This window comes from Ochotona princeps, chromosome 3, assembly GCF_030435755.1.
Source record: "Ochotona princeps isolate mOchPri1 chromosome 3, mOchPri1.hap1, whole genome shotgun sequence".
Classification (NCBI taxonomy): Eukaryota; Metazoa; Chordata; class Mammalia; order Lagomorpha; family Ochotonidae; genus Ochotona; species Ochotona princeps.
Window position 1 is genome coordinate 43,925,609 of NC_080834.1, and position 6,000 is coordinate 43,931,608.

Sequence of the window (6,000 nt, forward strand, 5' to 3'; positions counted from 1 at the left end):
TAAGGAAAATATTATCAAATTCATTATAACCATCCCAAACAGTGTAAATCTTTCATTTCTCAATTTCTTAGTAACTTTACACAATGTATGCATCTGACAATGTATGGAGAGTCATTATCTTTTAGAAGCTAGCAGCATTAACCTACTAGGGAATCTATAACAGACATTCTACTCAGCTCCCTGTGTTGGTGCGGAGGTGCTGTCAAGCACTGGCCCAGTTATGGTTGTCACAGAAAAACTTCATTCAGCAAAATCTACAAGATCCAGAAGAGTTGAGGTGACCAGAAACAGATCCACCTTAAAGGTGCATAGACATCAAAATGTCCAAAAAATTCCATGGTGGCTCTATGGTGGAGATGCAAGAAGCTGAGAAGACATAAATTACTTGGGAATTGATTAAAGAACAACTCATATACCCTTATGTGGAACTGGATTTATATAGCTATGACTAAAGCATACAGAACAATGATACCACCAGTGACCAGGTCACTAAGGACGCTACAGAAGCTATAAAGTGCAATGTCGGTGTCAAGTGTGCCCCCATCATCCATGATAAGAAGCCAGTTGAGGAATTCAAGCTGAAACAAATGTAGAAATTGCCTAATGGGGCCTGGCGGCGTGGCCTAGCGGCTAAAGTCCTCTCCTTGAACGCCTTGGGATCCCATATGGGTGCCAGTTCTAATCCCGGCAGCTCCATTTCCCATCCAGCTCTCTGCTTGTGGCCTGGGAAAGCAGTTGAGGATGGCCCAATGCATTGGGACACTGCACCTGCGTGGGAGACCCGGAAGAGGTTCCTGGTTCCCGGCACAGGATCGGTGCGCACAGGCCTGTTACGGCTCATTGGGGAGTGAATCATCGGACGGAAGATCATCCTCTCTGTCTCTCCTCCTCTTTGTATATCTGACTTTGTAATAAAAATAAATCTTAAAAAAAAAAGAAAGAAATTGCCTAATGGCACCATCAAAATATTCTGGGTGGCAACATCTTCAGAGAAGCTATCATCTGCAAAAATACCCTCGGGCTTTTGACAGAATGGGTGAAACTCATCATCATAGGCCGACGTGCTTACATGGATCAATACAGAGCAACCAATTTTGTTGTTCCTTGATCTGGGAAGGTGAAGATAATCACACTGAGAAATGGAACCCAGAAGGTGATATATCTCGTACATAACTTTGAAGACTACGATGACATCGCCATGGGAATGTACAATCAGGATAAATCAGTTGAAGATTTTGAATACAGTCTTTCCAGATGGCTTTGTCTAAGGGTTGGCCATCGTATCTGAGTACCAAAAGCACTATTCTGAAGAAATATGATGGATGTTTTAAAGATATCTTTCAGTAAACGACAGCCACAAAATTGTTTCTTAAAGTTTGCGTCAACTACAGATTTGCTGTCTTCCTCTCCTGCCCAGGACCAAGGGCAATGAAAGGCTTTGGGGTTACAGCTTCTCTTCTGGGAATGTATGTGATAGGAACAAAGCATGAGCAGAAGTATACTGCGTTGAAATACCGCAGTCATGTTTTATAAAGATCCTGTTGAATGTTGCAAATAAGTTGAATATTTGCAAGGCCACTGGAGAATGTGGAATCCAGAATAAATACCACCCAGAGGTCTGTCCTTTCTGTGTGTCTGCTGCTTCTCTTGACCTAGCCTGACCTGAGTATTGTGCGACCCTAAGCAGCCTATGTCATGCAAGTACAATAAAGTAAGATGCATTGTATTGGACATTTGCTGACTTCCGCTGACCCCTTTCATTTCTTTTATATAAATGCGATTTCTCAGAAGTTCATATTAAACACCATTATTGTCCTGGTCTCTATCTGGACTATTAATTTTAGTTAAAGTTAATTCAAATTTAAAATACACATAGTATAAATTAATATAAACACAATATATTCATAACGAATTGATAGATTAATGAGAAAAGCTCACATTTTTAAAACAAAGTATAAAATAGGACATATGAAAAGTGAAATTTCCAAATAGAAGCTCTTATAATAAGTTAAATATAAACTGAATCGCATGTTGAGCTAAATGTTTTTTAGCTTTGCTCCTTGATGCATATAGACTTCCCATTTTCCTCTGCCTGGTGCTTGTTTTCATGTATGATTTATAATTCATCAGTATATCCAATGAAGCGTTTTGTTCCTTCCACATGCACAAAATGAAATGCATGCTTTCAGACTAGATAAGTAAACAGAAGCTTTCCCTGACTATCAGGAGATTATTTTCAGAAATCTTTCTGAGGCTATTGCTACAACATTACCTATTACGAATCATCAACCCTGCCGTATGCATTCAGGAAGGTAGTCAAACAGGCAGTAACAACTGTTGCAGCATAGAAAAAGATTTGTTTGTGTTTTTAACTAGCAGAAAAATAACAAAGATAAGTTAGCAGAGGGAAGATCCATAAATGACAGAGTTTCCCCACCTCTGAATTCAAAATGCCTCAATAACAAACAAGCATCTCCAATATAGATCACATGTGTTAGAAACATGCAAATTTACCAGTGAAATAAATAGTATTGCATGTTGTGTCTTTACACAGTGCTGAATATAAAAGTCAAATATGGAATAAAGCAATTCCTAAAAGTTATATGCAAAGCTATAGATGATGTGATATGAGGCAAGTAAAGGAACATTTTAATATGAATTAAAGTTTTATTAGCAAATAAGGTGGTGATATGAAATGGGACAAATCATTAAACATAAAGTGTTAATTGATATTGCATGAATAAAATGTATTATTTAAAATATCTATAAGTTAAAAATGTAATAGGAAATTAATTTTGAAAATGGTAATGGAAAACAGAAACATTCAAGAAATTAAATGTTATTTGTTAAATAATGAATTTTTAAATTGTAAAGAGCACATATTCTGATATATGGACAATTGGCAAAGATTTTATATATTCTTATTGGAAAGTCAGATCAGGTTTACAGAGAGGAGTGGCAGAAAGAAAGACCTTCCAACCTCTGGTTTTCTCCCACAAAAGACCGCAATTGACCAGAACTAAGCTGATCCAAAGCCAGAATCCAGGACCTTTCTTCCATGGTTCTCAAATGGGTGCAGAGTCCAAAGATGTTAAGCCATTCTCTTCAACTTTATACAGCCAGGGAGCTGGATGTGAAGTGGAGCAGCCAAGACACGAACCAGTGCCCATTTGGGATAGCACTGCTTGCAAGATGAGAGTTTAGCATTGAGCTATCATGCCAGGCCTGATGATGGACTTTGTGTGTGTGTGTGTGTGTGTGTGTGTGTGTGTGTGTGTGTGGTTACAGTTCTAGAAATTTCTTGAAATGCATAAAGTCGTGTGATCATTACCTAAATACAGTCATGCAAAACATGATTAAACCATTCTTCATGCTCATTCCCCCACCCGGTCCCAGGAAATCAGTAATAGATTTTCTGTCTCCATAAATTTTTCATTTCCTTAATGTCATTTAAGTTGAATCATGTAATATGTGACCTCTTGAGTCATGCTTGTTCCACTTCGGACAATGTCTTGATAGTCACTCATATTTTTAGTATCAGGTAGTTGTTATAAACATCAGACTCACGTAAACGGCTTCCATAGAGTATTCAGAGTCTTATTCATAGATTAGTGGTGGAGCATTAGATTATGGTGCTTAAATTGCCTCAGGTTACTTGATGTAAGAAATATGAAAAATACTGTGTGAATTCATTTCCCAGGTAAAAGTAATTTTGCTCTTTTTAAGGCAAAATGATTGTTGGCAGAAATGGCCAAATAAATGGAAAAATAAACACCTACACTTCATTAGAAAATATTTCAGAATCGGGAAATATCAATGGAATCTGGTCTTGTTGTTGAAGTTCTCATTAATTGATAATATACCTCAGTCGAGTACAAGCCTTTTCAGAGATCAGACCATTGCATTAAAATATTAATATTGACAAAATACAGAAGTCTTTGAAAAGGCAAAAGTCACAGGTTGTAAGAATTATAAACTCCTACAACTACAGAAGCAAAGCAGATATATGAGGATTGGTTGACGTGGAGTAACTACATAGCACAATGCATATTTACTATACCATGCCTAGAATGCTTGTGGTTAAAATTGGCAACAAGCATTACTGGATCTAGGAATGAAAATCTTCTTTTCTCAGTTTGTTTTCATCCCGTGAAAGGAAACTGCTTCCTAAAGAAAACTATCTGAAATTTTGACCCATTTTATCACAAAAGGCCACTTGGAACTAGAATGATTTAATTGTAGCTAAGTCTGGATTGCACTGGAATGTCAAGAATCTTTATTCTAGTGTGACTACCGTCCTCCTTTAAAGTGTACCGTGTGAATAATTATATACAGGAAACAAACTCCATGATGACATAGAGCTGTTACTCAGTGACAAGTCAAAAACTGTGAGGAAACAATAAAACTTTTATAAGCTAATTAGAGATGCTTTCAATGTATTTCAAAGGTAATATTGACGTAAACACACCTTGATTTGAGGGTTCCAGACTCCAGACTTGTGAAAATACTGATTTATTTTTGTGTTAAGACATGCAATCTGTGACCATCTTTACAATTGCATAATATGAAACTACTACAAGCAGCCCGAGGTTCTTTTCATGTATTTTACCTTTACTTATGTGTACCGTAAATTATTTTTCCTTTTGAAATTGGATAGGCAAAACAGAAGGCAAGATAACAGAACATCTCAGGGCTATATCTTTTATTTATTTATTTATTCATTCATTTATTTATTATAACCAGGAACTGTATCCAGGTTTCCAGCAAGTGTTCAAGTACTGGGACATTGCCCATTGCTGTCCCAAGGCACATTAGCACAGAGTTGGATCAGGATTGGAGCAGCTACGATTCAAATCTGTGTTGCCACATTGGAAGTCTACATTGCAGACTGTGACTTAATGTGCTGCAGTGCATATTTTATTTTCTGTTAACAGCAGAGCTGAGTATTTTTTCCATCTAATCTAATTCTTCCCTAGGGAAGAATTGTAACTGATCCATCATCGTACTTCTGGGAGAGTGATAACGTGAGCAGCATGACAGAGATGTTCACTCTCCCTTGTGCAAAAAGTGAAGAAAAGAATGATCCACAGTCCCTTCAGAGGCACATGGGATAGAGTGGGATGTCGGAAAAATTGCCTTCTGGTTTTTGAACATTTCTTTCCATTTATATCTAATATATACATTCTACACACACACACATACATTTTACTCTTTCATATTCCTATACTATTGATGGCAACAACATTCATTGTGCACCTTAACCCTGTTCTCTCAAGTAAAAGTTCTTTAAGTTCTTTGTGATTGACTATTACAGAATACTATTCACTGTTTGGTCAGTAAATGTACTAAAGTGACCATTTGTTCCAGCTTCTCCTAATCAAATATTACCAAATGTAGCATCCAATTTCATTCAGAGTATTTATTATGTTTATAATCACATTTTGTAGAAATAGTAGAACTATGAATAAATAACGGAATGTGTTGAGATACCAAGGATGATCAGGTTATAATTAGAAATTGTCTAGTGATAACTTGTTGTCAAACACAGGAAATATGAATTACCTTATAAAAAAAATTGGGGGCTTTGCCTTGCACATGCCAGGATCCTGTATAAGCATTGGTTTGTGTTCTGCTTCCCATCCAGCTCCCTGCCTGTGGCCTGTGAAAGGAGTCGAGGATGGCCCAAAGCCTTAGGTCCCTGTACCTGTGTGGGAGACCCGGAAGAGGCTCTAGGCTCTTGGCTTCAAATCTGTTCAGCTCTGGCCATTGTGGTTGCTTTGGGAGTGAATCAGTGGAAAGATGTTCCTCTGTCTTTCTTCCTCTCAGTATATATGACTTGCCAACAAAAATAAAATAAATCTTTAAAAAAAATTGTGTTCTCACAGCTGGCTTGAAACAATGGTATGTTGTTTCTCAGTAATATCTTTAGTCTACAGCAATGTTTTCTGGACATTTAAAGCTAGTCAATGATAGAAAATAGAATAATGTAATTTTGGAGGC

At 37.2% G+C, this 6,000-nt stretch overlaps 1 pseudogene; it reads left to right on the forward strand.

Annotated features, from left to right (window-relative positions):
* The first annotated feature begins 320 nt into the window (after window positions 1–320).
* Window positions 321–1,347, forward strand: LOC101520588 (isocitrate dehydrogenase [NADP] cytoplasmic-like; annotated as a pseudogene).
* The last annotated feature ends 4,653 nt before the right edge of the window (window positions 1,348–6,000 follow it).